Source organism: Lactuca sativa, chromosome 2 (assembly GCF_002870075.4).
Source record: "Lactuca sativa cultivar Salinas chromosome 2, Lsat_Salinas_v11, whole genome shotgun sequence".
Taxonomy (NCBI): domain Eukaryota; kingdom Viridiplantae; phylum Streptophyta; class Magnoliopsida; order Asterales; family Asteraceae; genus Lactuca; species Lactuca sativa.
In genome coordinates this window covers 68,318,046-68,325,488 of record NC_056624.2, presented here as the reverse complement: position 1 = coordinate 68,325,488, position 7,443 = coordinate 68,318,046, and the positions used below count along the sequence as shown (strand labels likewise).

The 7,443-nt window shown below is 34.6% G+C and overlaps 1 long non-coding RNA gene across 1 annotated transcript; it reads left to right on the top strand.

Moving 5' to 3' along the window:
* The first annotated feature begins 4,679 nt into the window (after positions 1–4,679).
* On the top strand, positions 4,680–6,474 carry LOC122196698 (uncharacterized). The gene is made up of 3 exons (XR_006188727.2): positions 4,680–4,868; positions 5,712–5,778; positions 6,292–6,474. It is a non-coding gene; the product is annotated as an uncharacterized LOC122196698 (long non-coding RNA).
* The last annotated feature ends 969 nt before the right edge of the window (positions 6,475–7,443 follow it).

Genomic DNA, 7,443 nt, shown 5'->3' with positions numbered 1-7,443 from the left:
CTTGTCTAAAATGGCGCATTCTAGTTCAACAAAGTTTTAAGAGCTACAATTGTTGGTCGGTTCTTGAATTCGTACTTGCAAATATAGTTATTAGACTTATCTAAGTGGGAGACTGTTGGATAAGGTGTCTAAGTCCATAACTATATTTGGTATGTACTTGACCCGATTTAGCATGATCCATTTGGTTTGCACTTCACTGGAACAATTTGGACTTTTGAGAAGAGGATATGTATGATTTATTAATATATTATAAGTTATAATATATTAATATGAAATCATATTATTTAATTAGTATTGATCAAGAATTAATTTGGAATTAATTTTGTGGTCAAAAGAGACTAATTAAATATATAGGGATTGATTGTATAAATCATTCATTCTTATAATGTGGGCTAATGATCCATGATTCCTTATGTTGGGCTTGACCCATGTGGTGACCCACGGATACTCCATGGAGGTTAAAACCCATGGATCATGAGGAATGCGGAAAGTCATGTACATTAGGGTTTACATGGTGTAACCATAATGTAACCACAATATATAAGAAGCCCTTTGGTTCAAGAAATTGACACCTAGATTCTTTACAAGAGTGAGGCCGATTTTTGTGAGTTATAAATATTGGATTAAGTGTCTAAGCCCGTAAGTATTTTGGTATGTACTTGACCCGATTGTGAGCATGGTTATTTTGGATTGACTTCGCCATAACAAATGATAGGATGAATTAAAAAGAAAGAGGATTAATTATGATTTATTAATATATTATGTGAATAATATATTAAAGAAGAAATCATATTGTTTAATTATTATTAGTCAATAATTAATTAAAAATTAATTTGTTGCTAAAAGAGATTAATTAAACTTGGGGGACTAATATTGTAATTATAAGATAATTGCATTGTGGGTTATGGATTCCTAATAGAAAGGGGATTGGACGAAATCTATGGGAAGCCTATATGGATTTTGTCCAAGGGCTTTCTAAAGGGACTCCATGGGTTGCTTAAGGCCTAAACAGAGAATTAGGGTTTCATCCAAAACCCTAGCAGCCCACACAAGTATAAAAGGACCCCTAAGGCTCCCAAAAACGTGGCTAAGCATTCCTTGGAGTATCTTGGACATTTTTGGTGCCTCCTCCCTCTCCCCTTGTTCATCTTGTTGCTCATGGTGTTTGTGACTCCATTAGAGGTGCTACATTTGAGGCACTAAGCTTTTAAGAGTCAAGATCAAGAGGAATTGAGATTGTTATTGCTACATAACAATCAAGGTAAGATCTAAACCCTTTTATTATGATAATATCAATTATTGTATGCTAGATCTAGGGTTTATGAGCTTTGGATGATTATTGCATGTTCATTAGACAAACTAGATCCAAAGCTTTAGGGTTTGCATGTACACCATAGGATTGATGTAGTGCTCAAAACCCATCAATGGTTTCAGAGCCTAGGCTGTTTGTATAATGTATTTGACATATTACATAGTCATTCAAACTTAAAATCGCAAAATTCTACTTTCTGGGGGCTGGACTCGCCGACTCCATGACTGAACTCGCCGAGTCCACTGGGAACTCGACGAACCTAGTGTTGACTCAACGAGTCAGAGTCGCAGATGGCTGATTTTGTAGGATTTTGTCCTATTTTGTTGTGGGATAATTACCAAAAATGTTTTTTTGTTGATAAAATATGATTTTATTGATATGGAGTGATTATCCTTACCAAAATAGAAGATAATTGTCATTTAATTGAATAATTATTTCCTTATATGATAAAATTTGATTATTTGAATTATTTGATGAATTATCTTGCAAGAAATTGAATTAGGTCATATTTAGATAATCACCAATTATTTGATTAATTGTATTATTTGTAATTTGATCTAGATAGTTTTGAAAAGTTTCAAAACTTGCCCTCAAGTTTTGGAATTTAAATTTTTGGTTAAAAGTTTAATTTTAAAAATTTTAAATTCTAAAACCCTAATTGTTTGAAAAGTTCAAATTACACCCTTACGGTTTTATTAAGTTAATTAAATGTATAATTAAAAGATAGTTAATAAATCCATAATGATATGGTTTATATTTAATTAAATTAAAAGTATAATTTTGTTAAATTAGACCACCTAGTATTTTAAAAGTGTAAAATACTCCTTTATACTATATATAAAATTAAAAGTCTAATATTATATATGTATGAGTAAAAGGTCAGTCTTACCGTTAGTAGGCCTCATTCATGAAGCTGGTCTCTAAGGGGTGTTTAAGGAAAGTGCCTATAAAATGATGATTGAGTGGGTATCCACTCTTACCCACCACACTCTTGACTAGTGGAGGGTCGTTAGCCGAACGGGTAGGATAGGACACAACATTCCATTATAACTATAATGAAATACGAAGTAAAAAAACACTTTTATAAATTCCCAAATCTTAGTTACTTTAGGAAAAATGTGGAATTGGTGCTAATCCATGAAATTACACATTGCACCTTTATTGGTCGTTAGTGGAGTGTGTGTGGTTAACTGGCACACTAATATGGAACCAATGAAGGATGGCAATGGGTAGCTTGATGTTTATTATAGATCAATGGAGTGTGTGTGGTTAACCGACACATTGATTAGGTTATTTGTAACATCGAGAGTACCAAGCTAATTTGCATGGTTATCCACACCTTGTTTGTGATCCTCGACATCTTAGTCACAAATGAAGGGCACAATCGAGATTTAAACATGTCATTGAAAAGTTCAATGAATCTCAAAAGATCTAGGAGTTTCAATTCATTTAAAACTAATAATTCCTTTTTCTTTCATAGTGGAAATTGGTAAATCGCCATTTACCTACCTTCAAATGTTCTGCAATTTGGATTACGACATCCCTCTTCCAATTTGTAGAATATTGTGTTGGGTCCTAGCCTTAATATCTCATTTGGGTGTTTTATTAAGGACTCAATCAACTAACTTGAATTTTCTCCCGTTTTGTAGATGAAAAAGTCTTACAACTATGGTCTTCCTGAATCCGTTGGAAAAAGTTTTCCATTTGAAGATGATGTTCCACAATTGGATTGTGGAAATGGAAATCACTCTTCACTTCCTCCACCTCCTCCAATAATTCTCCCCGGCCCACGTATTCGAAGACTTGAAAAGTTCAAGGTCACTCAAGCCCTATTGGCGAAAAGACACGAAGATGGAAAGTCGGTATGCGCTCATGGCCTGGATATGAAGTTGCATATTTATAGATTGGGAATGTTGGGTGTCGATGTCTCGGAAAAGTTGGCTGTTGACTTGGTTCTTCACTCACTTTCCGAATCATATGGTAAGTTTATTTGAGAGTACTATATGATGGAACACGATGTAACCCTCATTGATTTGACTTATTTACTTATTGCTGCTGAATCAGAAATGATTTGGCATACTGGTCAAGCAAATTTGTCTGGTAAATCAATATCCCAACCTTCTATAGGAAATGGAAATATTGAAAGTCCAAAATTTTTTTCTCTACGCAAGAGAAAGGTTGAGTTTGAGATAGTCCTATGTACCATTCCAGAAGAATCCATATGTTTCTACTGCCAAAAGAGGGGGCATTAGTTACGAAGCTACCTAATTACCTGGGAGATCTAAAAGATGGGAGAGTCAAGATGTATGACTCTGCTTCAGGTAAAATCCACTATATAACTCTATTAAGTTTTTGTTTTTATAGATTCTTAATACATGATGTGAAAAGATTACATTTGGTGTTTTGTAGGATCGAAGAAGAGAAATGAAACTTAAAGGAAGAGTGAGCTGAGTCTGATCGCGAAGAAATGGATTACGATCGCATGAATTCAAAGATCGTATTTTTGAGCTACTACTTAGAGAATTATGATAGATTGTTTAGGAATATGTAATAGCATAGTTTTCAATTGAATTGCATTGTAAAGACAAGTTTTCCGCACCTTTTATAAATAAAATAAATTTTGGTTTTGTCTTATTTATATATTTCCTTGCAATGGCATGAATGAAAATTGATGTTTGTGTATTTCTAATTTGAGCAATGTTGAAATGGGTGTGATTCTTAGTTATGTTATTTGTGGTAATGTCAAGAATTTGCCAAATAAGAAAAGATTCTTGTCGCCCGAGTTTCAATTGGATAGAAACTTGGAATCATACAACTTGTATTGTATGATGAATGAGAACCTTCATATTTAGAAAATTAAGATCATTCCTTGACAAATAGTCAAGAGAAGGACTAGGAGAACTGGTACACAATGTTGTGCACTAGTCAAGTTCGCCACAAAGAATGATAAGATTATTCGTCATGATTTACCAAAAGTTTAATAAATGTGGTTATGCTTACAAGATTAACTATAATTCTGAATCATTGAAAAGTTTCTGTAACAACCTGTTTTCCGATTAGTTATTTATTCACGGAATAGTGGCGTAAATACAAGTAAATAAATAATATTAATAATAATTAATATAAAAATATAATTAGGAATGTCTTGGAGGTTTTGTAACCAATTTTTAAAGGAAGGACCAAAATTGTCAATTCAGGAACCTATGGATGCAAAGAAATTTGTTTGGGGGGCTGTTTTGGTCATTATGGCATAGTTGAGGGCAAAATTATGAAAAATCTAAAATTGAGTCTTATTTTTGATGGGATTATGGCCTCATGATCGGCCTCTTCTTGCTAGCCCATTTGCCCAATATTTTAATGAAATACATCCTATACCTAGAAGCCCTAAAATCCAAATCGTGAAGTGTGTGTGCGTGATTTTGAGTTATGGCCGAGGGAGCGGTAAAGAAAAGAAAACCGAGAACCAAGAATGAGATCGAGAGGGCAGAAGGGAAGAGATAGGGCTGCAATCAAGTGAAGAGTTGAAGTTTGATTTCTAGTGTGCCATTGTTTCAAGGTAAATATTCATCATAATCTCCTTTTCTTCCTTTCTTTTGGTAAAACCCACCACCACCACCGTTTGGGTGGTGGCAGCCACCTCCGGCCACCAATTCCATGATGGCAGTGGGTGGTGATGTTTCCAGCAAGGTTATTAGGTCCGTACTATGGCTCGGGTGTTGAAATGTTGTAAGCTAAAAACCCTAAGTCCATAATTTATCTTATAACATTATAATTTCGTTTTGCATATAAAAGCGTTGTGCTTTGAGTTGGATTAGAAGTGGCAATTGTCATTTTGACTCAAGACTATATGTCTACTATTAAGGACTTCTTTTCCAGGTTATAATTTATTTTGGATTAGGTCTTAATGGGTTAAGGAGCTAAATAACCCTAAAAAGTCAAAGCTGTGATTTCAGGATTTTTTCCTAATCTGCCCCTGTCTTTAAAAGATCATATCTCGATCATGGAAAACCCTTTTTGGTCGAAATCAGTGCACAAAGTTTCATAATTGAGTCCTCTACACTTCATTATTTTTGACCAAAATCCAGAAATGCCTCTAGCTAGGGTAAAAACGACCATTTACCCAGACTGGTCCGGAATGATCTGTTATGCGAAGCAGTTTTATAAAATTCGCCATAAATTGTATTAAAATCATATGGAGGCGAGTAAGTACTACTTTTAAAGATAAGAACCTAATCTATCATCATGTGATACAGTTTTGAAAATATGAAGTTTAAGATTGCGAAAAAAGGTCCCGAACAGACCCTAATTTTTATGTAGAAATCTGGAAAATTTATCCATTAGTTATATTTATAATTAAGACAATTTAATAACTAAAACCAACTCAATTTATTATTATTAGGAGGCATGAAGGGAAAGCAGGTGTGGGTGAGTTTTGGGTTGCTTTGGAGGTTTCTCTGTTCTTTGAGGTGAGTTCCTCGCTACACCATGTTGTGTTATATCTTCTTTACATTAGCTCGTGTGTGCTATGTATTGTATTATTTATGTGGGTATTACTAGGCGGGGTAGAGTCTAGTGGTTTGCCTCACGTATTGAGGATTATGCATGGTAGGACTCGGCGCATCCGAGTGGGGATCGGGCGTAGCCAATGTGTCCCAAAGGCTTGACGAACTGAGCAAGGGGGATCAAGCATGGCCAATGTGTCCCAATGGGTTCGGGTACGGGGGATCAGGCTTAGCCAACGTGTCCCAAGGACTCGATGTACTGAGCAAGGGGGATCGGGCCTAGCCAATGTGTCCCGGTAGGAGTATGTCTTTTACTGATTGATTCGTTCTTTGACATGCATGCATGGTTATGTGTTTGCTGCCGATTGTATTCGTGTATGGGGTAAGGATTATATGATATGATATTGTGTATGTGTGGAATTCACTAAGCTTTGTGCTTATCTTTTTCCCTTAAAAATACTATTTTCTGGTACACAGGATGGTCGGGCATGATTGTACACACTGGCTTGAGGCGGATTTTTGGAATTAATATTGAACTTGTTGTCTTTTCATAAATTTTAGAATTATAACTAATAATGTTTGAAAACATAATTGATCTTGGGGTTTGGTATTTCATTTGTTTTGAATAAAATATATTAAATGGATGATTTATGTTGTTTTTAAAAGTTCAAATTTATTGCAAATTTTGGAATGTTACAGTTTTAATGAATAGCAGAACGAATAAGAAGAATCAATTAGGCAGAAAGATAAAAGTTTCTCTAATCTGAAAAGATAGGAGAGTACTTTAGTATCATGTTTTATGATCGTCTTATTGATTATGAAACCATATCACAATTAATCCTCTAAGGACACCTTAGTGCACTAGTATGGCTAAGAAGAGGAATCAGAAATTGTTAAAATGGTTAAATCAAAAGGATGAGTCATACTTCATTCCAAAATCAAGTCTTACAGTCATACTCCAAGATTGTGACTTGAGTGACATATCTTAAGAAGTTTTAACACACTCATCAAATATGAAGTAGAAAAATGTTTTTCTTACTCTTACACGTTTGAAATTAGTAAGTTGTGATGTCTTGGATAAGACAAAGACCAACTAAGACCAATTGTGTGTAGTGTTTGTCTTGACAAGAATCCGCACTAACTCTTGAATATCTGTTTGTCAAGAAATGTTTCTCGACAAGATAATATTATATGTCAAGAGGTCAGTGGGAGTCTAAATGATCTTGAAAAGGTTCAAAAACTAATCAAGAGTAAACATATTAGACACTAGCACACGATGTGAGGTTTGTAACCTATCATGTTGACATATTCTTGAATCTGTGCCATTCCGGTTTGGTCAACTATGCATGTGAGTTCTATGAGTTCTCAATTGATTGTATAGAGACAAGACACCTTGTTCAATGAAAGTACATTGACTGGTATAGGTGAGTTACTAAATAAATTAGAAGCAATGGTGGGACCTTGATGGCAAGAAATTAAGAATGAACACGTTCTGTCCTTATGAGTTTGGATTTGATCACAAACATTATCTTATGATTATGGTTATGACAAATTCACATGGATAGGAACACATACACCATAAAATCTAAGTGTCATAAGGTTTCTCTCCGTTTCATGAAAATGATTGTG